The sequence below is a fragment of the Arachis ipaensis genome, chromosome B5 (assembly GCF_059453495.1).
Source record: "Arachis ipaensis isolate K30076 ecotype BB chromosome B5, ASM5945349v1, whole genome shotgun sequence".
Classification (NCBI taxonomy): Eukaryota; Viridiplantae; Streptophyta; class Magnoliopsida; order Fabales; family Fabaceae; genus Arachis; species Arachis ipaensis.
In genome coordinates, this window is record NC_142440.1 from 69,983,527 (window position 1) to 70,010,649 (window position 27,123).

General features: G+C 40.3%; 1 pseudogene; it reads left to right on the top strand.

The window, feature by feature from the left end:
• The first annotated feature begins 372 nt into the window (after positions 1-372).
• Positions 373-27,123, top strand: part of LOC148564559 (uncharacterized) — a 36,025-nt pseudogene continuing 9,274 nt past the window's right edge.

The window sequence follows — 27,123 nt, forward strand, 5'->3', positions numbered from 1 at the left end:
TCCAATACCCAGCCCAGATTCGCTAACCACCTAATTTAAACTAAACTAACTAATCTAATCTAATTAAGCTAATTCTAACTATGCTAATGCAATTACAGTAAACAGCAAAAGAAGAAGTAGAATAGGGGAGGGTATGAACCTGGTTGCAGAGACTGAACAGAGAAAAAGGGAGAAAAAAGTGAAGTGCAGTGGTGAGGCGGAGAACCGGCCAGAGCAGCACGGCTGTCAGGTTGCACCGCTGAGCTTGCGCCAACGACAATGGTGGTCGCGGCGGTGCTGGGTGGCACAGAGGGCAGAGACAGAGCGGAGGGTTGAGTGGAAGAGAAAGAAAGAGTGAGAGAAGAGAGAGAAGAGAGAGAAGAGGGTGAGGCGATGGTGGCGGTGGCGACGGTGACAGAACGCTTGCCGGAGGACAGCCGGTTGTTGGTCGCTCAGGGAGGGAGGTTGAATGGGAGAAGAAAATGGAATGTTGGGGGTGGGAAGGGTGTGATGCGCGAATGCGCTAGGGCTTCGCGTCTCTGGGGTAAGTGAAAATTCGAATCCACGAGCGTGCGCACTGTGCGCGTTAGCGTGGGTGGTAGAAATGGAAGGACGGCGCGGGAGCGCCATGCGCGCTTGCGCGTAGACGAAGGAATCGGAATGGGCGCGGACGCGCAAGGTGCGCGTCGGTGCGGATGTGCTGGGCTAAAGGCACAAAAGAGGCCCAGAGTTGGCACAAGTCTCGGGTCTTTTGGCCTGGATGATGCTAGGACGCATCGATGCGCGCGCGCACTATGCGCGTTCGCGTGGATGGCTTGAGCTTATTGGATGGGTGCGGAAGCGTGAAGTACGCTAACACGTGGTCAAAGAAATAGGGGGTGACGCAGACGCGTACAGCGTGCGTTCACGTGCACAGAGTTGGCCCAAAAGTGGCGCAACTCTCCGGTCCTTGGCCCAGAAAACTTGAATGAGCAGCCGACGCGCGCACGCGCCTTGCGCTTGTGCGTGCCTTGTTGTTTTTTTTTTTTTTCAATGAGCATCAAAAGATCTCATAACTTCTCATCCTTCTTTAAAAATCTAGAACAAGCTAAGGTGTAAGATTAAGCACATTTTGAGACATAGGGACAATTTTCAAACAACTTGAAAAAACTTGCAATTTAAGCAAAAACCCAATTCAAAGATTCATCCCTCATTAAAGCACAAAATGCATAAACACCTTAGTTAAACAAAGAGAAATATACCAAGAAGTAAAGAAACCATATACAATGGAACCCGATTCATTCATTCATTATATCTACAAGAGAATGGAAAGAGTTTACCATGGTGGGGTGTCTCCCACCAAGCACTTTTAGTTTAAGTCCTTAAGTTGGACATCGGGAGGCTTCTTATCAAGGTGGCTTATGCTTGTATCCATCCTTGAACCTCCAAAAGTGCTTGTCCTTCAATCGGTTGTCAGAATTTCCAACCTTCTTCATGAAGCTTTGGTGAGATTCTCTCCAAGACTTGAGCTCCCGAAAACAACTATCATAGGATAATCCAGGATCCCATATCTTGTCCTCGCACCCATCTTCTAGTTGATTGCCTTGACTTTGCCCGGGCGACGATAAAACAAAATTCTCATGGAGGCACCAAACTACTCTTCTAGACCCATTTAATTTAGCATTGCACCAATCCATGCTCTCTAATTTCGAGCTTCCCACCATAATGAGCCTAGATTTAGAACGCCAACCAATAAACATCCTCCTCTTTTGCTTAATTCCACAAAGCGCCCTAAGTTGGCCATCCGTTTCAAGCAAACCATACTCAAGTGGGATTATAAAGCTGAGAGTTAGAAGTTTTACCCACTCAAGTGGAGGATTGGATGATGAACTAGGTGGAGGAGTCCCCAAAGATCTTGATAAAGCATGCTTTACTCCCGTCCATCCTCTTCTAGAGGTTTCCACCACTTGGCGAGCTTCTTCAAATTCCTCCTCATGCCAAGCTTCCTCAAGTTCACATTCCTCTTCACCAGTTTCTTCTATTTCTTCCCCATCACTCTCATCATAGATAGGAGGCAAAGTAAAATCTACCTCATCATCGAATCCAGACAATTCGGGGAAGGATTCTTCAAACTCGAAAGGATCATATGTTGATTCGGAATCATCATAAATAGGAGCGTTTGTTGCTTGGAATACTCCTCCCAGTTCTTCACTCGCACTAGACCTTGGAGGTTGTACGTCCTCCTCAACTTTTCTTTCCAATCTACTGGGGGAAAGTTCAATAGGACCGTCAAGGGGATTGATCAAGGTGGGCAAAAAATCACTAGTGATGGAATCCACTTCTTGATTAGTTTCCTCCAACTTTTTGTTTACTTTTGCAACATTGCTCCTTTTTGCAACATCCCCTCCAAGCTTCTTGGAAGAGAGTTCTTCGATCCGAGATTCCTTTATGTGCTCAACGTATCCTAAACATCCATCCACTACTTCCTCATGTGCACTTATCTCTATTTTCTCCTCTTGATTTCCTTTTGGCCTTAATTCTCTTTCCTCACCATGGAGTTCTAAGTTCATATCCTCACTAAGCTTATTGATTGCTTCTCCACATTCAACAACGGGAGTACTTATGGCGCATGAGCTTAGGTGAGATGTTAGGTGACCCACGGCTTCTACTATGCCGGCCACCCTTACTCTTAACTCCTTAAACTTAGTTTCATCCTCCTCTTGTCGCCTTAAAATACGAGATTTAAGGTCTCTCAGTTCTAACATGAAGGCTTCGTCAGGAGATGGGGTTGGAAGAGAAAATTCATCGGTTAGGGAGAGATTTTCGTAATCAGAAGGTGGTTTAAATTGGTGGAGTTCTTGAGGTGGTGTATGTGGAATTTGTGGTTCTTGAGAGTATTGGTATTGGGATGGTGGTTGTTCTACATGTGATTCTAACGGTGGTTGATATGGTGTGTATGAGTTATAGTCAAGTGGAGGTAAATGGCGGTATGAGGCTTGTGAGTATGACGTGTGGCTATATTGAGGATATGGCTCATAGGCATATGGTGTTGGTTCTTGAAAGTCACAAGGGAGTTCACCATAGCTAGTGGATTGATATGCATCATAGAATGGCCCTTCTTCATAGTGCATTGGCGGAGGTTGTTGCCATAGAGGTTGATCAAATATCTGAGGCTCCTCCCACCTTTGATCTCCAATTCCTTGATGCACATCCTCATTAAGGCTTTCATTTCCTACAACATAGTTTGAGCTACACTCATAGCCAAAGTGAGAATTTATAGTGAAGTGGAAAATAAAAAAAAACAAAGAGCAATAAGAATTGAAGGAGACTAAATCCTAAAACTAGCAAAAATCAACAAACAAACCAAAGATAAAGCTATTCACAATATTTACAATAGCCAACAACATAGCACCATTGGTTTCCCGGCAACGGCGCCATTTTGATAATGAGATAATTGTCGTGTCGGTATAGAATTTCCTCAATTGAATGAATTCTCGTTGCAAGTATAGTTCTACACCAACAAACAATCCTCCCAATCAAAAATATTGGTTGTCACAAGTAACAAACCCCAATGAATTCATCACCGAAGTATTTAGACTCCGGGTCGTCTCCCTAGGATACAATGGAGTGCATGCGTATTGGCTATGATGGGGTAAAGGGGGTTTTGATTTGATATTGGTGCGAGAAGAGTAAATGACAAGAAAAGTAAATTAGGCAAGTAATTAAAGAAAGCAATTAATAAAGGAGGAGACATTCATGGCAATGGATTGAGTTCATAGGCTTTCTATCCTAGTCATGCATGACTAATTCATCTTATTTAGTTAACTCACACATCGGGAGAATGTCAAACAAGATTAATTAATCATGTCACAAATATAAACAAGAATTTATCTCATTACGTCAACTCCAACAGATAGGGAGAAAGTCTAATGAGACTAGCTAATCTCAATCCAAAAGTCCTAATCGACTTACTAATTGAATTAGCAAAAGATTAGCGTCAATGGAAACAATATTAACTAACAACTCTAGATCACCAACATGAGTTGGGTTTTACATGACTCAAGATTGCCCAATTACTCTTTCCAAGTCAGGAATGCTCAAAATCTACTCTAACATCCTTCCAAGCATTTGATCAAACACTTGGAAGGCATACAAGAAAAGCATAGTAAAAGTGCAAGAAATAATAAAATCTAACAACTATTAATAGCAAGGAAAGTAAATTCACAATTCAAATCAACAATAAAAATAAACATCAACATCAAATTGCATTAATCATAACCAAATCCAACATGAGTTCATCATCACAAAAGGTAGCAAAAAGGGAAATTAACACATGAGAATCAAGTAGTAGGAGCAAGAGATCATAAAGGAAACAAGATGAAAACATGATATCAAAGCTAGATTTAAGATGAAATTAAACTATCCTAACCTAATTCTAGAGAGAAGAGAGAGCTTCTCTCTCTAGAAACTATACTACATGATGCTAAACCTACAACTAATTACTCCCCCCTTTGCTTGGACTTCAATTCTGCATGAAATACACTCAGAAACAAGTTGGATTTGGGCCTGGGCAGCTCAGAAATTACCCCCAGCATTTTGCCATTAAGTGGGTCATATAAGAATATCGGCGCGCGCGCGTCATTTGCGCGTGCACGTCGCTGGCAAATTCCCAACCCGTGCGGAAGCGGCATGTACGCGTGCGCATCCTTGTAAGAAATCCCTTTTGCGCGTGCGCACCTTGTACGCGTGCGCGTCCATTGGTGCATTCCAAATCTTTGTTTCTTCATGCATTCTCCACTTTGCATGCTTTCCTCCTCATTTCTTCCATCCAATACTTGCCTTATGAACCTGGAATTACTTAACAAACACATTAAGGCATCGAATGGAATTAAAGTGAAATAAAAATCACCAAATTAGGGCCTAAAAAGCATGTTTTTACACTTAAGCAAAATTTAAGGGAGAATTACAAAACCATGCTATTTCATTGAATAAATGTGGGAAAAGGTGAATAAATCCCCCAAAATAAGCACGAAATAAACCACGAAATCGGGATTTATCACGTACGCGTGGGTCACGCATACGCGTCAACAAACGAATGTTGGAGATCCAACGTTGCCTCAAACGCTGCCTCCAACGTCCATGATGAGAGGCCCAGAATTTGGAATTGAAAAATTTGAATCGACGCGCACGCGTCAGTGACGCGTATGCGTGGATGGGAAAAATGGCAATGCACGTGTAAGCGTGGTGTACGCGCACGCGTGACTAAGCAAAATCACAGCTTTCACGCGCACACATGGTGCATGCGTACGCGTGGGTAGCAGAATGTTGGCCTTCCAATGTTGAGTCAAACGCCAATGACAGCAGGATTATCTGGTTTTTCTGGTTTTATAGAGAAGGGCGTTTGAGTCAACGTTGGCCATCAAACGTTGACTCCAACTTGAGCACCAGAACTCTGCAAATCAAACAGATTTCTTCTCAACATCAAGGGAACCCAATTGGAGCAACTCCAACCCAATTCCATCAAGGCCAAAAGCCCAATTCAGAGATTGAAGATCAATGGGAGAAAGTATATAAATAGCTTAGAATTTAAGTTAGGAGGGGGATTTTTAGTTCACTTTTCACCTTTCGGTTCAATTTAGTTTTTCTTCAATTCTTTAATTTTCAGCTATGTATCTTTCAATTTCAATTTTCCATTTTGAGAGCTATGAACAACTAAACCCCTTTCATTGGGTTAGGGAGCTCTGTGTAACTCAATGGATCAATATTAGTTTTCATTCATCTTCTTCTTTCTTTTCTCTTGATTTTGCTAGAAAGCTTTCGCTCTTCATCTAATTGGATAGTTATCTTGGGAAAGAAGCTATTCATAATTGGATCTCCTTGGAACCTTGGAAGAGGAATGAGGAGATCATGCTAGAAATGCTTTCTCACATTGGATTAGATTGGGGTTTGGATGGATATAGTGACATGTAATCCTACCAATACTTTCATCTATGAATTTGTGTGGTATAATCAGTTACCACACTTAATCTCTTCCCATGAGCACTTAAATCAAGGAATTGGGCAATTTTTCATGCTTAGAGAGATTGGTGAGCCAAGGAATTGGGATCTAATCACTTAAGATTACCAAGGAGATCAATGAATGCATTGATTGCGGAAAAGATGAAAATGAATTTGATCCAGAAAATTATACATCTACTGAACCCAATGACTCCCTGATGACATGTCATCATGTCATGTTTTTCTATGCTTTTTCATACAAGAAATTGATGATTAGTGCTTAAATATTGAATGCTTTTGTGCTTAAATGGTATATTTCTTTGATCTTTTGATTTTATAAATTTTGTAGGAAACAATAGAAAAAGAAGCAATAAAAGCACTAAAAGAAGAATCACACCCCCAAGGTGACAAAAGAGTTAGAAACAAACTCAAAGAGGCTTCAGAGTTAGGCAAAGAGGATTTGCAACCCTGACCTCTTCACACTCCAACAAGAATAACTTGAGCTAAAAAACTCCAAATGAGGTGATTTTAGTGGCATTGAAAAGTAGGAATCTAGAACTTTCCAAGCATATATGGCACTGTATGGTGGACACTAAATTTGAGGGAGAAAACTTACCCCAAAAGTGCAAAGATGAACATAGTATCAACCTGCAGTAAGGCCAGCTGACCTCTTCACCTTCCAAGGAAGATAACTTGAGCTGTAGAGCTTTAAATGTCGTGCTCTCAAATGCATTGGAAAGTAGACATCCAGAGCTTTCCAACAATATATAATAATATGGGGTGAACATTACGTTTGGGCTTCAGAAGCTGGCGCTAACTTTGGCCTCCAAACAGCGCTCACTAAGTGAACGCCACGCTCACTAATTGAGCATTTTCGGCCTCCAAAACAGCACGACCATGCCTTCTTCAAAGGACCATAACTTGAGCTACAGATGTCCAATTAATCTGCTTCTAGTTGCATTGGAAAGCTGACATTCAGAGCTTTCCAACGATATATAACAATCTATATTTGGTATGAAAATTGAAGCACAAGTGAAAGGCATCTTTAAGACCCAAAAAACCACGCTTAGGAACACAAACAGCTAGCGTTCACTTTCTTCACTTTCTCGTGAATTCCAATTTGCGAAGGCAATGCTTGGGCTTCCATACATAAGCCAGCGCTCAAAATGTGAACGTAGCGTTCACTAGGAGAGCGCCCATGAAGAATGGTGTGCACCAAGGAAGCACCATGGAGCAAAGTTCAACAAGTGAACGTGACGTTCACTAAGTGAACGCTAGAGGAGAAGTTGAGCACGTGAAAGGGCACGCTTGGCAAAGTGAACAAGACGATCACTTTAGGCACGGAGCGCTCTACTGGAGCATCACCAAGCCACTCCTAACCCACTCATTCAAGGTCAAACCAACAAAAGCCCATTGGACATGACTCAAAGGCACAAGAAACAATTAGAATAGGAATTTCATTTGAATTGTAATTTGTTTTCAATTTTAATTTCATTTTCATTATGTAAACCCTATATAAAGGCATCAATTTCATTTTATTAAGGAGATCTGTTAGACAATCTCTGCTAGAGAGCAATAGAAGTAGGAGTAGGAGTAAAATAGAAAGCTCTTTTATTTTTCTGCCATTTTACATTCCATCTTGAATTCAATTCAGCTTATGCAAATTTCAATTTACTGCCATTCTCATCTCCACTTTTTCTTTCTGAAATTTTTCATTTGCATTGGTACTGAGCTTGATTTACTTTTTTGTAATTCTGTTCTTCTGCAATTTTACAATTGAGTCTGCTATGAGCTGAGTTTAATTTCTATGCAATTTAAATTCCCTGCATCTTTGCCTCTCTTTCAATTTACTTTCATGCAATGTAATTCTTCTGCAATTGTCCTGAGTTTTGATTTACTGTCTCTTTAATTTCCAGTACCCAATTCCCTTTATATCTTCTGCAATTTACATTTCTTGTCATTTAAGCTTCTGAAATTTACATTATGCACTTTACATTTTCTGCAATTTACTGTCTGATTGCTCCAATTTTCATCCAATTCATCATTGTTAGCTTGACTAGACCAATCACTCACTAAAGTTACTTGATCCATCAATCCCTGTGGGATTGACCTCACTCTTGTGAGTTATTACTACTTGATGCAACCCGGTACACTTGCCAGTGAGTGGTGCACGAAATTGTGATCACACTTTTCACAACTCCGCACAACTAACCAGCAAGTGCACTGGGTCGTCCAAGCAATACCTTACGTGAGTAAGGGTCGATCCCACGGAGATTGTCAAGTTGAAGCAAGCTATGGTCATCCTGTAAATCTTAGTCAGGCGGATTCAAATGGTTATGAGGTTTTGATAATTAAAAGATAATTAAAACATAAAATAAAATAAAGATACTTATGTAATTCATTGGTGGGAATTTTAGATAAGCGTTTGGAGATGCTTTGTTGCTTTTGAACCTCTGCTTTTCTATTGTCTTCTTCCAATCATGCGTTCTCCCTTCCATGGAAAGCTGTATGATCCTCTCGGATGAAAAATACCAGGTACGATCTCTGCACGGCTAATCAACTGTCGGATTTCTCATCTCGGATGAAAAATACCAGGTATAGCTACCGCACGGCTAATCATCTGTCGGTTCTCACTAGTGTCGAAATAGAATCTCTCTATCCTTTTGCACACTATCACTACGCCCAACATTCGTGAGTTTGAAGCCCGTCACAGTCATCCCTTCCCAGATCCTACTCAGAATACCACAGACAAGATTTAGACTTTCTGAATCTCAGGAATGCTGCCAATTGGTTCTAGCCTATACCACGAAGGTACTAATCTCACGGACTCGGTTCGTGGATTAGAGACCTAAGAGAGTATACTCCGACTGTCGTCCAATAACTACATTGAACATCATGTAGACCGCTCGTGGTTGTCAGGCACGCGGATCTTTGCTAAGCGAGTAATCAAGATAGTGGGTGATTGTCACAGGTCACCCCTTCATTCTGACTTAACTGAATTAAGTACGAGAGTATATCTTGGAGAAGAAGTAGGCGTGAATTAAAAGAAAAACAATAGTACTTGCATTAATTCATGAAGAACAGCAGAGCTCCACACCTTAATCTATGAGGTGTAGAAACTCCACCGTAGAATATACATAAGAAAAAAAGGTCTAGGCATGGCCGTGAGGCCAGCCTCCCAATCTCTAAGGACTAAATGTCCAGAGATCCAAAAGTCTTTAATACAATAGTAAAAAGTGCTATTTATACTAAACTAGTTACTAGGGTTTACAGAAATTGAGTAACTAAGTGCAGATAGTGCAGAAATTCACTTACGGGGCCCACTTGGTGTGTGCTTGGGCTGAGCATTAAGCTTTACACATGCATAGGCCATTTCTAGAGTTAAACGCTAGCTTGGATGCCAGTTTGGACGTTTAACTCCAGTTTTGGTGCCAGTTCTGGCGTTTTACGCCAGAAAATGGGTCTCTGGCTGGCGTTTGAAATCCAGTTTGGGCCATCAAATCTCGGGCAAAGTATGGACTATTGTATATTGCTGGAAAGCCCAAGATGTCTACTTTCCAACACAAGTGAGAGCGTGCCAATTGGGCTTCTGTAGCTCCAGAAAATCCACTTCGAGTGCAGGAGGGTTAGAATCCAACAACATCTGCAATCTTTTCTCAGCCTCTGAATCAGACTTTTGCTCAGGTCCCTCAATATCAGCCAGAAAATACTTGAAATTACAAAAAAAATATACAAACTCATAGTATAGTCCAGAAATGTGATTTTTGCATAAAAACTAATAAAAATATAATAAAAAGTAACTAAAACATACTGAAAACTATGTAAAATCAATGCCAAAAAGGGTATAAAATATCCGCTCATCACAACACCAAACTTAAATTGTTGCTTGTCCCCAAGCAACCAAAAACAAAATAGGATAAAATGAAGAGAATATACAATAAGTTTCTAAAATATCAATGAAGATTAGTTTCAATTAGATGAGCGGGACTAGTAGCTTTTTGCTTCTGAACAGTTTTGGCATCTCACTTTATCCTTTGAAGTTCAGAATGATTAGCATCCATAGGAACTCAGAATTTAGATAGTGTTATTGATTCTCCTAGTTTAGTTTGTTGATTCTTGAACACAGCTACTTTATGAGTCTTGGCCATGACCCTAATCAACTTGTTTTCCAGTATTACCACCGGATACATAAATGCCACAGACATATAACTGGGTGAACCTTTTCAGATTGTGACTCAGCTTTGCTAGAGTCCCCAGTTAGAGGTGCCCAGAGTTCTTAAGCACACTCTTTTTGCTTTGGACCACGACTTTAACTGCTCAGTCTTAAGCTTTTCACTTGACACCTTCACGCCACAAGCACATGGTTAGGGACAGCTTGATTTAGCCGCTTAGGCCAGGATTTCATTCCTTTTGGGCCCTCCTATCCATTAATGCTCAAAGTCTTTGATCCTTTTTGCCCTTGCCTTTTAGTTTAAAGGGTTATTGGCTTTTTCTGCTTGCTTTTTTTCTTTTTCTTTATTTTTTGCCATTTTTTTCGCAAGCTTTGTGGTTTTCGCTGCTTTTTCTTGCCTCAAGAATCAATTTTATGATTTTTCAGATTATCAATAACATTTCTATTTTTTCATTATTCTTTCAAGAGCCAACAATTTTAACATTCATAAACTTCACTATCAAAAATATGCACTGTTCAAGCATTCATTCAGAAAACAAAAAGTATTGCCACCACATCAAAATAATTAAGCCAATTTCAAGATAATTTTTGAAATTATGCACTTCTTGTTCTTTTGCAAATAAAAACATTTTTCATTTAAGAAAGGTAAGGAATTCATGGAATCATTCATAGCTTTAAGACATAGACATTAAATACTAATGATCATGTAATGAAGACACAAACATAGACAAAACATAAAGCATAGAAACGAAAAACAGAAAAATAAGAACAAGGAAATTAAAGAACGGGTCCACCTTAGTGATGGCGGCTAGTTTTTCCTCTTGAAGATCCTATGGAGTGCTTGAGCTCCTCTATGTCTCTTTCTTGCCTTTGTTGCTCCTCTCTTATGGCCTTTTGGTCCTCTCTGATTTCATTGAGGATAATGGAGTGCTCTTGGTGCTCTATCCTTAGTTGCTCCATGTTAGAACTCAAATTTCCTAAAGAGGTGTTGAGTTGCTCCCAATAGTTGTGTGGAGGGAAATGTATTCCTTGAGGCATCTCAGGGATTTCTTGATGAGAGACTTCCTCATGCTCTTGTTGAGGTCCATGAGTAGGCTCTCTTGTTTGCTCCATCCTTTTCTTAGTGATGGGTTTGTCCCCTTCAATGAGGATGTCTTCCTCTATGACAACTCCAGCTGAACTGCATAGGTGACAGATGAGATGGGGAAAGGTTAATCTTGCCAAAGTGGAGGGCTTGTTAGCTACTTTGTATAGTTCTAAAGATATGATCTCATGAACTTCTACTTCCTCTCCAATCATGATACTATAGATCATGATAGCCCTGTCCACAGTTACTTCAGATCGGTTGCTATTAGGAATGATAGAGCATTGGACGAACTCCAACCATCCTCTAGCCACGGGTTTGAGGTCAAGCCTTCTCAATTGAAATGGCTTGCCTCTTGAGTCTCTCTTCTATTGTGCTTCTTCCACACAGATGTCCATGAGGACTTGGTCTAACCTTTGATCAAAGTTGACTCTTCTAGTGAAAGGATGATGATCTCCTCTCATTATTGGCAAGTTGAATGCCAACCTTACAGTTTCCGGACTGAAATCCAAGTATTTTTCTTGAACCATTGTGAGCCAATTCTTTGGGTTCCAGTTCACACTTTGATCATGGTTCGTAGTGATCCATGCATTAGCATAGAACTCTTGAACCATTAAGATTCCGACTTGTTGGATGGTGTTGGTGAGAGTTTCCCAACCTCTTCTCTGAACCTCATGTCGGATCTCCGGATATTCATTCTTTTTTAGCATGAATGGGACCTCGGGGATCACCCTTTTCTTGGCCACAACTTCATAGAAGTGGTCTTGATGGACTTTTGAGATGAATCTCTCCATCTCCCATGACTCAGAAGTGGAAGCAATTGCCTTCCCTTTTCTCTTTCTAGAGGTTTCTCCGGTCTTAGGTGCCATTAATGGTTATGGAAAAACAAAAAGCAGAGCCTTTTCTCACACCAAACTTAAAGGGTTTGCTCGTCCTTGAGCAAAAGAAGAAATAAAGGAGGAGAAGAAGAAAAAATGGAGGAGATAGAGGGGTGTTTTGGATTCGGCCAAGTGGGGGTTTTAAGTGTTTATGATGTGTGAAAGTGAAGGTGGTAAGGAGGGGTATTTATAGGCTAAGAGAGAGAGAGAAGTTGTGTATGAAGGGGCTGTGTTTGGGAGGGAAATGTTTTGAATTTGAATGGTGATGTAGGTGGGGTTTTGGGAAATAGTGGATGGATGTGAGTGGTGAAGAGATTATGGGGAAGAGGGTAGGACTTGATAGGTGAATGGTGTTTGGGGAAGAGTGTTATGGAAAGGTGTGAAGAGGAGAGAAAGATAGGTGGAGTAGGTGGGGATCCTGTGGGGTCTACAGATCCTGAGGTGTCAAGGAATTCAGGTTCGTGCACCTTTCTGGCGTTTAAACCCCCTCTGTTTGCCAATTTTGGCATTTAACACTATCTCTGCTACCTTTCCTGGTGTTAAACGCCAGGCTGATGCCCTTTTCTGGTGTTTAACGCCAACCAGACACCCTTTTCTGGCGTTAAACGCCAGTCTGTTTGCCAATTCTGGCGTTTAACGCTAGCCAGACAGCCAGACACCCTTTCTGGTGTTAAACGCTAGTCTGTCTGCCAATTCTGGCGTTTAACACCCAGAATGCTGCCAGATTGGGCGTTAAACGCCCATTCTACTATCCTTACTGGCGTTTAAACGCCAGAAAGCCTATCCTCCAGGGTATGCTGTTTTTGATGCTGTTTTGATTCCGCTTTAATTCTGCAGTTATTTTTGTGACTCCACATTATCATCAACCTAAAGAAAATATAACATGACAATGGAAAACAAATAGATATAATTAAATAACATTGGGTTGCCTCCCAATAAGCGCTTCTTTAATGTCAATAACTTGACAGTGAGCTCTTAGAGAGCTTCACAGAGACTCAGAGCTTAATGGTGGCCTCCCAACACCAAACTTAGAAGTTGAATTTGGGGGTTTTATTTGACTCTGTATTGAGAGAAGCTTTTCATGCTTCCTCTACATGGTTACAGAAGGAGAACCTTGAGTCTTAAATACAAGGTAGTCTTCATTCAACTGATGGACCAACTCTCCTCTGTCAGCATCAATCACAGCTTTTGTTGTGGCTAGGAAGGGTCTGCCAAGGATGATGGATTCATCCTCATTCTTCCCAGTGTCTAGGATTATGAAATCAGCAGGGATGTAAAGGACTTCAACCTTTACTAGCACGTCCTCTACTAGTCCATAAGCCTGTTTCATTGATTTGTCTGCCATCTCTAGTGAGATTCTTGCAGCTTGTACCTCAAAGATTCCCAGTTTCTCTATTACAGAGAGTGGCATGAGGTTTATCCCTGACCCCAGGTTACATAGAGCCTTCTCAAAGGTCATGGTGCCTATGGTACAAGGAATGAAGAATTTTTCGGGATCCGGTTTCTTCTGAAGTAATGTCTGCCTCATTAAGGCACTCAGTTCATTGGTGAACAAGGGGGGTTCATCCTCCCAAGTCTCATTACCAAATAAACTGGCATTCAACTTTATGATTGCTCCTAGATACTTAGCAACTTGCTCTTCAGTGATGTCTTCATCCTCTTCAGAGGAAGAATATTCATCAGAGCTCATGAATGGCAGAAGAAAGTTCAATGGAATCTCTATGGTCTCTGTATGAGCCTCATATTCCTTTGGTTTCTCAAATGGAAATTCCTTTCTATCTAGAGGATGTCCCATGAAGCTTTTTTCACTGGGATTCACGTCCTCCTCACTCTCTCCAGGTTCGGCCATGTTTGTCATGGTTATGGCCTTGCACTCTCTCTTGGGATTTTCTTCTATATTGCTCGGGAGAGTACTGGGAGGAATTTCAGTAATCTTCTTACTCAGTTGACCCACCTGTGCCTCCAAATTTCTAATGGAGGACCTTGTTTTATTCATGAAACTTAGTGTGGTCTTGGATCGATCAGAGACTATGGTTTCCAGGCCATGATGGCTCTGTTCAGAATTCTCTGTCTGTTGCTGAGAAGATGATGGAAAAGGCTTGCTATTGCTAAACCTATTTCTTCCACCATTATTGTTGAAGCCTTGTTGAGGCTTCTGTTGGTCCTTCAATTACAGAAAAATACACAAACTCATAGTAAAGTCCAGAAATGTGATTTTTATTTAAAAACTAATAAAAATATACTAAAAACTAACTAAATCATACTAAAAACTACCTAAAAATAATGCCAAAAAGCGTATAAATTATCCGCTCATCAGTTCTTCCTTGGTTGCCTCCACCTCTTCCCAAACTACTTCAACTTCAATCCTTTGTTCATCAATTTCATCTAATTCTTCTCCATCACTCAAATCATAAATGGGAGGATGAGAAAAATCTACCTCCACATTTCTTTCTATCTCATTGGGAGAAGGTTCTTCAAGTGCAAAAGATTCACCACCAAGAAGATTGGATGCATAATCTTCATCTCTAAGGGAACTCAGTCCTTGCTCCATTCCTTCCAATTCTTCATTCCAAAATTGTTTTGGAGGTTGTGCACTCTGCTCCTCAACATCAAATTCAATCTTCTTGGAGGAATTTTCTATGATTTTAGCTTCCCATGGAGGTTCTGCATCTCCTAAGTCTTCAACCACTTCTTCCTTTTCTTCAATGATCATAGGCTCCTCCAATTGTTCCAAAACAAAGCAACATCCCTCATTCTCCATCGGAGTTTCCAATCTCTCCTTTATGCTATGCTCGTCAATTGGTTCTCCACATGTGACCATGGGAGTGCCTTGAGTCTTCAAGCATTGGGAGGCTAATCGGCTTACTACCTCGGCCAAGACGGTCGTGAATTCTAGTACCTCCCTTTTCATCTCCTCTTGTCCTTGAACAAGAACATCAAGGATGTCATCCATTGGAGGTTGGGGTAGATGGAAGGATTCATCATTTTGGAAGAAGGACTCATAGTAGGAAGGTGGTTTATTGTATAAGGATGTGGTGGTTCATCTTGGTAATAGTATGGAGGAGGTGGTTCTTGGAAGTATTGAGGTTGAGATAGAGGTGGTTCAATATGTGGCTCATATGGCTCAAAAGGTGGTTGGTATGGTGGATATGGATTAGGGTCATATGAAGGTGGTTAGTGAAAAGAGGCTTGTGAAAAGGTGGTTGGTGAGTATGGTTGAAGGTTATGTTGAGGATATGGCTCATAGGCATATGGTGGCAGTTCTTAAAAGTCACAAGGAGATTCACCATAGCCATTTGATTGGTATGCATCATAGAATGGCTCTTGTTCATAGTGTATTGGTGGAGGTTGTTGCCATGAAGATTGATCATATTCATATGGCTCCTCCCACCTTTGATTGTCCCATCCTTGATACACATCCTCATTGTAGCCCTCATTTCCCACAACATAGTTAGAACCAAACTCATAGCAAAAGTGAGAATTCATAATGAAAAGAGAAAATAGAAACAAAAGCTAATAAGAAAGAATGAAACAACGTCCTAAAACTAGCAAAAACTAACAAGCAATCCAAAAATCAAGCTATTCACAATATTCACATATATACAATAACCAATAACACAACACCATTGTAACTCCCCGGCAACGGTGCCATTTTGATGAATGAATTTTTGTCGGTAAAGAATTTTACTAATGAAATCTCGTTGCAAGTATAGGTTCTAAACCAACAATAATTCTTTCATACAAAAATTGTTTGTCACAAGTACAAACCCCTAATAAATCTAGTAACCGAAGTATTTAAACCTCGGGTCGTTCTCCCTAGGAATTGCAATAAAGTGTTCTTGTTATTGGTTATGAAGTATGTTTGGGGTTTTTGAGATAATAGACAAGAAATATAAATGGAAAAGGAAATAAACTAACAACTAACAAAGCTCTTGGAAAGGTATGAGAACTAGAAGTCCTATCCTCATTATCTTCCTCAATTGTGACAACAATTGTCCATTGCTCCCACTTAGTTAACCTCTAACTATGAAGGAAAGTCAAGTGGATGAATTAACTTGATTCCATAAGTCCTAGCCAAATCTCAAAGGAAAGACTAGCTTTAGCAACTTCTAATCATCAATCAACAAAGAAATTAGATAACTCAAGAATCACTAATTACTCTTCCTAGGCCAAGAGGAACAAAATCTAACTCATAACTAAAAGAAGCATTTCATCAAACACATAAAAGGCAATGAAGGTAAACAACATGAATTGTAAGAAGTAAAGAGAGATCTAACTACAATGGCAAGAGATCAATAATAGAAAACCAAATCAAACATGAAAAGACATGGAATTCATAAATTGCATTAAAAGGTAAATGGAAATCTACATAAGAATTCATAAAGCAAAAGAAAAATTGAAGCAAGAGAAGAAGTAAATCTAGATCTAGAAGAAGAGATAACCTAAACCTAATCCTAATTCTAGAGAGAAGAGAAAGCTTCTCTCTCTAGAAACTAACTCTAACTAAAACTAACTAAAACTATCTAATGGTGGAAGGTGTCTAATGTGTGATCCCTTTTGACTTCTGCATGTAAATAGGCTCAGAAAGTGAGTTGGATTTGGGCTGGGAAGCCCAGAATTCGCCCCCAGCGTTTTGTCTTTAAGTGAGTCACGAGCGAGCATCGACGCATACGCGTGGGTCACGCGTACGCGTCGCTTGACAATTTGCTATCCACGGGTACGCGTCTTGTACGCGTACGCGTCGCCATGCGACTCCACCATCCACGGGTGCGCGTCTGCTGCGCGTGTGCGTCGATCTCAGCATCCCAAATCCTTGTTTCTTCATGAGTTCTCCACTTGCATGCTTTTCCTCTTCACCCCTTTGATCCATTCCTAGCCTTTCCATCCTGAATTCATTAACAAACATATGAAGGCATCTAGTGGAATCAAAGGTGAATCAAAATTAGCAATTAAGGGCCTAAAAAGCATGTTTTCACACTTAAGCACAAATTAGGAGACAATAATGAAACCATGCTATTTCCTTGGATAAATGTGAGAAAAGGTGATTAAATCCCCTAAATTAAGCACAAGATAAACCCTAAAAATGGGGTTTATCAAGATGTTGATTCCTCTTGAATTAATGGGTCTCACTCCTTCTCAATCATGTAAGATAGATCCATGGCGGACTGTGAGTAATTAAACCCCAATCTCTTGGTGATTTAATTTCTATTCACATAATCAATTGCCAATCTCTTGATCTAATTGTTCATGAGAAGAGGTGAAGTTCAATTTCTAATCCAAAAGCCACACAACCCTCAAGACCTCAACTCAAAGAGGTTACATCTCACATACCAACTAAGACTGTATTGATCAGGAGGATTATGAGACAAGAGCCTCAAACTGAATTCCATGATCCCTCTCTCGAGACTCACATGAAATTCTAATAGACTCAATCCCTCTCTCGATGGTGATTGAATCTTTGAAGCATAGAAACTCTTTCTTGGAAAAACAAACATGATTTCTAATCTCATAATACATAAAGACCCCAATGTTAGAGTGGTTATATGTCACGTACCAACTCTAAATCAAGAATCAATTTCATTATGCCAAGAGAGCTCAAACTGAAATTTATGATCCCTCCCTAAAGGCTCACAATAGGATTCTAATAAATCCAAATATCTTTGAAGAGAAAAATCCTCTTACAAGGATTCTAATAGATATCCAAGTATGAAGATATAACGAAGAAGAGAAGAAGAGATAAACATCAATTCAATCAAAATTGAAACAGAGCTCCTTTCCCAAATGCAGAGGGAATTAAGTGGTCATTGCTCTCAAATAAAAACTAAATTATATGAAATTAAAGTGCATGAAAATAAAGAATAAGAATTCAAAATAGAAATTGAAAATTTGAGATTCATAAATGAAAAGTACAATTTAGGAACTAAACTACTACTAGGGAAGAAAGAGGAGAAAAGGGAGAAGAGTGTATGAAGGGGAAGGGTCTGAAGACCCACTCCCCTTGGAGTGCCAATTCACAGAATTTCAAATTGGTCTTCACTCTCTCCCCCTTCCTTCAATTCTCCATTATTCCTGGCTCAAATTCTATGAAAATAAGGCCTTTATATAGGCTTTCCTAAAATACAAACTAAAATAAAAAGTAAATTACAATTAAATGAAAATTCCTATTCTAGATGCTTCTAGTGCCTTTGATTGAGTAATGTTAATGGGCTCTACTTGCTTGAGGTTTAAGTGAACTTTGAGTGAAGTTAATTGAGCAAAAATGAGGCTTTCGGGCGAGTGTAGCATTTTTTAGGAAAGCGTAGCGCTCTTGCACCCACGCGTACGCATCATCCACGCATACGCGTCATTCAGCATTTTGGCACTTATGACGCGTACGCGTCATCCACGCTTACGGGTCGTTCAAAATTTTGGCACTTATGACGCGTACGCATTATCCACGCACACGCTCGCCTTCAGCGCTCTCCAGGAGAGCGTAGCGTTCGCGCCAAGAGTGCTCTTCCACGCGTACGCGTCACCCACACGTATAAGTGGCCCTTAAAAAATGATACTTTCACGCTGCCGCTTCATCCACACGTTCGCATGCTCCTTCAAAAATGTCACTCCGACGTGTACGTGTCACCAGCCAAATTTTTCCACTCCGCTATCACAGGCGCTCTGGGTGAAGAACGTAGCACTCTTGGGTGAAGAACATAGCTCCTCTTGTGCGTACACACACTGGGTCATGCGTACGCACCCAAACACAGAGCGCTCTTTGAGAAAATGGAGCGTCAAGCTTCCTTGATTTAATCATGGGCCACGCTTTTAAAAGCGTGGCCTAAGGTTCAGAAACATGCTTAAGCTTCATAGTGTATCCAAAAATTCTTCTTTTTCTTCTTTTGAGTTTAATTTGTGCTTTTTTCTTCTTTTTCCATCATTTTCTACAAAATAGATCAAAATCCAAGAGATGAAAGTAATATATGATTTAAGCACAAAAACACTGAATAATTCAGCATAATGAATAAAATTTTGATATGAAAAAGCATAGAAAAACATAACATGATGCACAATCATCACTCATGAAAAGAGATGAAGCTTGTTCCCTGATTATACCACACACTTTCCTAGACCCAAATAATGGAAAGTTAAATGTCACAATATCCAATCAAAACCCAAATCTATTCAAGTGTGAGAAAGAATTTTAAGCATGGTTTTATGTTTCCTCTTCTAAGGTTTCCATAAAACCCAATTGCACTAAATATCTTTTCCAAGATAATTGAATGCTAGAATGAAGAACGAAATTCTTTCTAGTAAATCAAAGAGAGATGAATAGAAGAAGAAGAATAAAAATAATCAATCCATCAAATAGCAATAGAGCTCTCTTTCCCAATGAAAAAAGTTAGTGATTCATAACTAAATTATTTACAAGTAAGAAAGTGGAAGAGGAGAGAAGTGTGGGTAAGAAGAGGGAGTCCGAAGACCCCTCTTCCAATTGTGTCCCGCCTCTTTATTCTATGAAACTAAGGCCTTTATATAGGCTTTCCTAAATTATAAATTGAAATAAAAGTGAAAACAAACTACAATCAAATGAAAATTAACTATTCTAGATGATTCTTGTGGCCTTGATTGGCTGACAATTGTTGGCTTGCTTGCTTAAATTTAGAGTGGACTTGGAATGAGATTAATTGAACTAGAATGATGCTCTCTGGCTGGCGTATCGTTTCTCAGGAAAGCGTAGCGCTCGTGCACCACGCGTACGCGTCACCCACGCGTACGCGTCATCACTATTTTTGGCCCTTGTCATGCGTACGCGTCACCCTCAGCATTGGTGTCAAAGGTGTAGCGTTAGTGTCAAAGGCACTCTTCCACGCGTACGCGTCACCCATGCGTGCGTGTGATCTTCCAAAAATATCACTTTCGCGTGCACGTGACACCAGCTAAATTTTCACTTTCACGCGTACGCGTTGCTAGTGGAATTTTCCAACTTCTATTGCAGGCGCTCTTGCAAAAACGTAGCACCAAAGGCGCTCTTCTAGTAATGCAAAGCGTTCTTGAGAAAAGCGTTGCGCCAAAGGCACTTTTCCTTGAAGCTTTTCTTCTCTGTTTCAGAGTCCTTAAGCTCCTTTCTTCTTTCATGCTTGTTTTGTGCCTTTTACTTCCTTTTCCACCAATTTCTACAAATTCAAACCAAATCAAAGAATTGAAAGTAATCTATTATTTAAGCACAAAAGTATTCAATAATTAAGTATGATTAGTGAAAATTAAAGGTGAAAAAGCATAGAAAAACATAAAATGATGCGTAGTCATCACAACACCAAACTGAAACTTTACTTGTCCTCTGGTGCACGAAATTATGATCATCAATGGCGCCAACAACTTGGTACGCACAATTGTAATCTCAACTCTTTATCACAACTCCGCACAACTAACCAGCAAGTGTACTGGGTCGTCCAAGTAATAAACCTTACGTGAGTAAGGGTCGATCCCACGGAGATTGTCGGCTTGAAGCAAGCTATGGTCATCTTGTAAATCTCAGTCAGGAAGATTGAAATGGTTATGGAGGATTGATAATTAAAAGATGAATAAAACATAAAATAGGATAGAGATACTTATGTAATTCATTGGTGAGAATTTCAGATAAGCGTATGAAGATGCTTTGTTCCTCCTAAACTTCTGCTTTCCGATTGCCTTCATCCAATCATTCATACTCCTTTCCATGGCAAGCTTTATGTTGGGCATCACTGTTGTCAATGGCTACTTCCCGTCCTCTCAGTGAAAATGGTCCAAATACGTTGTCACCGCACGACTAATCATCTGTCGGTTCTCGATCATGTTGGAATAGGATCCATTGATCCTTTTACGTCTATCACTATGCCCAACACTCGCGAGTTTGAAGATCGTCACAGTCATCCCTTCCCAGATCCTACTCGGAATACCACAGACAAGGTTTAGACTTTCCGAATCTCATGAATGACCGCCAATCATTCTAGCCTTTACCACGAAGGTTCTAATCTTAGATTAGAAACCCAAGAGAGTATACTCCAGCTGCCATCCAATGACTACATTGAACATCATGTAGATCGCTTTGTGGTTGTCAGGCACGCGACCTTGGTTAAGCGAGTAAAGAAGATTGGGTGATTGTCACAGGTCACCCCTTCATTCTGACTAAACTGAATTAAGTACGAGAGTATATCTTGGAGAAGAAGTAGGCGTGAATTGAATAGAAAAACAGTAGTAATTGCATTAATTCATGAAGAACAGCAGAGCTCCACACCTTAATCTATGGTGTGTAGAAACTCCAATACATAAGAACAAAAGGGTCTAGGCATGGCCGAATGGCCAGCCCCCCAAACGTGAACATAGAGATCAAAAGGTATATGAAAAGTGTGTAAAGGTATGAAAATACAATGCAAGAGGTCCTATTTATAATACTAGTAGCCTAGGGTTTACAGAAATAAGTAATTAATGCAGAAATCTTCTTCTGGGCCCACTTGGTGTGTGCTTGGGCTGAGCATTGAAGCTTTCACATGTAGAGACTTTTCTTGGAGTTAAACGCCAGCTTTTGTGCTAGTTTGGGCGTTTAACTCCAGGCATTTTGACGCCAGAATTTTTATGCTGACTTGGAGCGCCGGTTTTGGCCGTCAAATCTTGGGCAAAGTATGGACTATTATATACTGCTGGAAAGCCCAGGATGTCTACTTTCCAACGCAATTAAGAGCGCGCCAATTGGGCTTCTGTAGCTCCGGATTTTTGCTCAGGTCCCTCAATTTCATCCCGAAAATACCTGAAATCACAGAAAAACACACAAACTCATAGTAAAGTCCAAAAATGTGATTTTTATTTAGAAACTAATAAAAATATAATAAAAACTAACTAAAACATACTAAAAACAATGCCAAAAAGCGTATAAATTATCTGCTCATCACAACACCAAACTTAAATTGTTGCTTGTCCCCAAGCAACCAAAAACAAAGTAGGATAAAAAGAAGAGAATATACAATGAATTCCGAAAACATCTATAAAGATCAGTCTTAATTAGATGAGCGGGGCTATTAGCTTTTTGCTTCCGAACAATTTTGGCATCTCACTTTATCCCTTGAAGTTCATAATGATTGGCATCTATTGGAACTCAGAATTCAGATAGTGTTATTGATTCTCCTAGTTCAGTATGTTGATTCTTGAACAGAGTTACTTTATCAGTCTTGGCCGTGACCCTAAGCAGTTTGTTTTTCAATATTATCACCGGATACATAAATGCCACAGACACATAACTGGGTGAACCTTTTCAGATTGTGACTTAGCTTTGCTAGGGTCCCTAATTAGAGGTGTCCAGAGCTCTTAAGCACACTCTTTTTACTTTGGACCATGACTTTAACCGCTCAGTCTCAAGCTTTTCACTTGACACCTTCACGCCACAAGCACATGGTTAGAAACAGTGATAAACCACTTAGCATGCATTTAAATTTCCTTCCTGAATTTATTACATGTTTGAAAACTGCTTCCTAGAGACTTTAATTATTTATTTTTAATTCTCCTTTATTCCATTCGATGCTGTGATCTGTGTGTTAAGTGTTTCAGACTTTATAGGGCATGAATGAGTTGGAGATTGGAAAGGAAGCTAGCAAAAATGGAAGAAACACAAGAATTTGAGGAGATAACCAGCGAGAAGTGACACGGTCGCATGGCTCACGCGACCGCGCGAAGGAGAGCAAATGACGCGGCCGCATGGCTCACGCGGCCGCGCGAATTGGAAAAGTTCTGGCGACGCGGTAGCGTGGACGACGCGAACGCGTGGCGAGGAAAAGCGCGAATGACGCGTCCGCATGGATGACGGAATCGCGTGACATGTGCGATCTGCATAATCTGCAGAATTCGTTGGGGGCGATTTTGGGTCCTATTTCGACCCAGTTTTCGGCCCGAAACAGCAGACTAGAGTCAGAGAACATGCAGAAATAAATAACAGATTCATTCAGAGACAGTGGGAGATCTAGTTTTTACTCTCTTAGGTTTTTCTCTCTAGGTTTTAGAATTTTAATTTTCAATTGGTCTTAGCATTGGAACATTGAGAAGAGTTATTCCCTCATCAAGACTTCGTCATTCTAGTTCGTTTTCTCAACTTGGTTTTATTCTTCCATGTTCCTTGTTTTGTTCAATTTTGTTATTTGAATACTTTTATGATTATTTAATGCAAGGATTATTTCTTTTTAATCTAATTTCAATTCCAATAATCATGTCTTCTTTTAATTCCCTTTCATATGCTATGGATTTCTTATTTACAATGCGTGAGTAGTTTCCTTACTTGATGGGGAGTTGATTAAAAGGAACTCTTGAGTTGGAAGGATTAAAGAGAAATTTGTAATTGGGTTAAATGTTGGATTGCTATCCTGTCACCAACGCCAATCCCTTTGAACCAAGTGGGTTGCAACTTGTGAACAGATCTGGCATTCCAGCTTGTTTGACTTTCCCTTACTTAGTAAAGGATAACCAAACAGAACAACCATTAATTATAAATGAACCTTACAATCACTCCACCAATAATAGAAATTCCAACCAATCAACTCCCAGTCAAGGCTTTTATTCATATTATTTAACTTTCCTCAATTTACATTCCAATTTACTTAGCTCAACTTCTTGGAACATCTGATTAATAAGATAGCACACTTTTCTGCAACTCGTTGGGAGACGACCTGGGACTTAAAACTCCCAGTAATTTTTAATTTAATTCTCTGTGACATATTTCTAAATTGATAGGCGGATTTTCGGTGAGTTAAGAACTATACTTGCAACGTAACTATTTTAATAATTTTTAATTCACCAGCTTCTGCGTCTCATCAGACAGCTTGGTTTAGCCGCTTAGGCCAGAATTTTATTCCTGTGGGCCCTCCTATCCACTGATGCTCAAAGCCTTGGATCCTTTTTATTTCACCCTTGCCTTTTGGTTTAAAGGGCTATTGGCTTTTTCTGCTTGCTTTTTCCTTTTCTTTCTTTTTCTCTCTCTCTCTTTTTTTTTTTTGCAAGCTTTTCACTGCTTTTTCTTGCTTCAAGAATCATTTTTATGATTTTTCAGATTATCAATAACATTTCTCCTTTTCCATTATTCTTTCAAGAGCCAACAATTTTAACATTCATGGACAACAAATTCAAAAATATGCATTGTTCAAGCATTCATTCAGAAAAATAAAGAGTATTGCCACCACATCAAAATAATTAATCTGTTTTAAAATTTGAAATTCATGCACTTCTTTTTCTTTTTCATAAAACATTTTTTTAAGAGAGGTGATGGATTCATAGGACATTCATAGCTTTAAGACATAGACATTAAGACACTAATGATCATGTAATAAAGACACAAACATAAATAAAACATAAAGTATAATAAACAAAAAACAGAAAAATAAAGAACAAGGAAATTAAAGAACGGGTCCACCTTAGTGATGGCGGCTTGTTCTTCCTCTTGAAGATCTTATGGAGTGTTTGAGCTCCTCAATATCTCTTCCTTGCCTTTGTTGCTCCTCCCTCATGACTCTTTGGTCTTCTCTAATTTCATGGAGGAGGATAGAATGCTCTTGGTGCTCCACCCTTAGTTGTCCCATATTGGAACTCAATTCTCCTAGGGAGGTGTTAATTTGCTCCCAATAATTTTATGAAGGAAAGTGCATCCCTTGAGGCATCTTAGGGATTTCGTGATGAGGAATTTCCTCATGCTCTTGCCAATGAGTGGGATCTCTTGTTTGCTCCATCCTTTTTCTTAGTGATGGGCTTGTCCTCATCAATGAGGATGTCTTCCTCTATGTCAATTCCAAATGAATTATAGTGGTGACAAATGAGGTGAGGAAAGGCTAACCTTGCCAAAGTAGAGGACTTGTCCGCCACCTTGTAGAGTTCTAGGGATATGACCTCATGAGCTTCTACTTCCTCTCCAAACATGATGCTATGGATCATGATAGCCCGGTCTATAGTAACTTCAGACCGGTTGCTAGTAGGAATGATTGAGCATTGGATGAACTCCAACCATCCCCTAGCCACGGGCTTGAGGTCATGCCTTCTTAGATGAACTAGCTTTCCTCTTGAATCTCTTTTCCATTGAGCGCCCTCTTCACAAATGTCTATGAGGACTTGGTCCAACCTTTGATCAATGTTGACTCTTCTAGTGTAGGAGCGTACATCTCCTTGCATCATAGGCAAGTTGAATGCCAACCTTACATTTTCCGGACTGAAATCTAAGTATTTCCCCCGAACCATTGTGAGCCAATTCCTTGGGTCCTGGTTCACACTTTGATCATGGTTCTTGGTGATCCATGCATTGGCATAGAACTTTTGAACCATTAAGATCCCGACTTGTTGAATGGGGTTGGTGAGAATTTCCCAACCTCTTCTTCGAATCTCATGTCGGATCTCTGGATATTCACCCTTTTTTAGCTTGAAAGGGACCTCGGGGATCACCTTCTTCTTGGCCACAATTTCATAGAAGTGGTCTTGATGCACTCTTGAGATGAATCTCTCCATCTCTCATGACTCGGAGGTGGATGCTTTTACCTTCCCTTTCCTCTTTCTAGAGGTTTCTCCGGCCTTTGGTGCCATAAATGGTTATATAAAAACAAAAAGCAATGCTTTTACCACACCAAACTTAGAAAGTTTGCTCGTCCTCGAGCAAAAGAAGAAAGAAGAGAGTAGAAGAAAAGAAATAGAGGAGATGGAGGGGGGTTTAGTGGTTCGGCCAAGGGGGAGAAGGAGTGTTTATGTTGTGTGAAAATGAAGGAGTGAAGATAGGTTTATATAGGAGTGGAGAGAGGGGTAGGGTTCAGCCATGTATGGGTGGGTTTGGGAGGGAAAGTGGTTTGAATTTGAATGGTGAGGTAGGTGGGGTTTTATGATGGATGTGGATTGGTGAAGAGATTATGGAGAAGAGGGTAGGATTTGATAGGTGAGGGGTTTTTGGAGAAGAGGTATTGAGGTGATTGGTGAATGGTATTTGGGGAAAGTGTGAAGAAAAGAGAGAGAGATGAGGTAGGTGGGGATCCTGTGGGGTCCACAGATCCTGAGGTGTCAAGGATTTCTCATCGCTGCACCATGTTGGCGTGTAAACGCCCCTTTGATTGCCAATCCTGGCGTTAAACGCCAGCTTGCTGCCCATTTTTGGCGTTTAACGATAGCTTTTCTCCCCTTTCTGGCATTTAAACGCCAGCTCTGTGCCCATTTCTGGCGTTAAACGCCAGTCTGGTGCCCATTTCTGGCGTTAAACACCCATAATGGTGCCAGACTGGGCGTTTAATGCCCATTCTGCTACCCTTACTGGCGTTTAGGGTTTCCTAAACCCTAAACGCCAGTAAGTTTTTCCTCCAGGGTGTGCTATTTTTAATACTGTTTTTCATTCTGTTTTTACTTTTTCAGTTGTTTTTGTGACTTCACATGATCATCAACCTACAGAAAACATAAAATAACAAATGAAAATAAATAGATATAATAGAATTGGGTTGCCTCCCAACAAGTGCTTCTTTAATGTCAATAGCTTGACAGTGGGCTCTCATAGAGCCTCACAGATAATCAGAGCAAGGTTGGGGCCTCTCAACACCAAACTTAGAGTTTGGTTATGGCCTCCCAACACCAAACTTAGAGTTTGAATGTGGGGTTTTGTTTGACTCTGTATTGAGAGAAGCTTTTCATGCTTCCTCTGCATGACTATAGAGGGAGATCCTTGAGCTTTAAACACAAGGGAGTCCTCATTCACTTGAAGGACCAATTCTCCTCTGTCAACATCAATTACAGCTTTTACTGTGGCTAGGAAGGGTCTGCCAAGGATGATGGATTCATCCATACACTTTCTAGTGTCTAGGATTATGAAATCAGCAGGGATGTAGTGGCCTTCAACCTTTACCAAGACATCCTCTATAAGTCCATAAGCCTATTTTCTTGAATTGCCTGCCATCTCTAGTGAGATTCTTGCAGCTTGTACCTCAAGGATCCCTAGCTTCTCCATTATAGAGAGAGGCATGAGGTTTATGCTTGACCCTAGGTCACACAGAGCCTTCTCAAAGGTCATGGTGCCTATGGTACAAGGT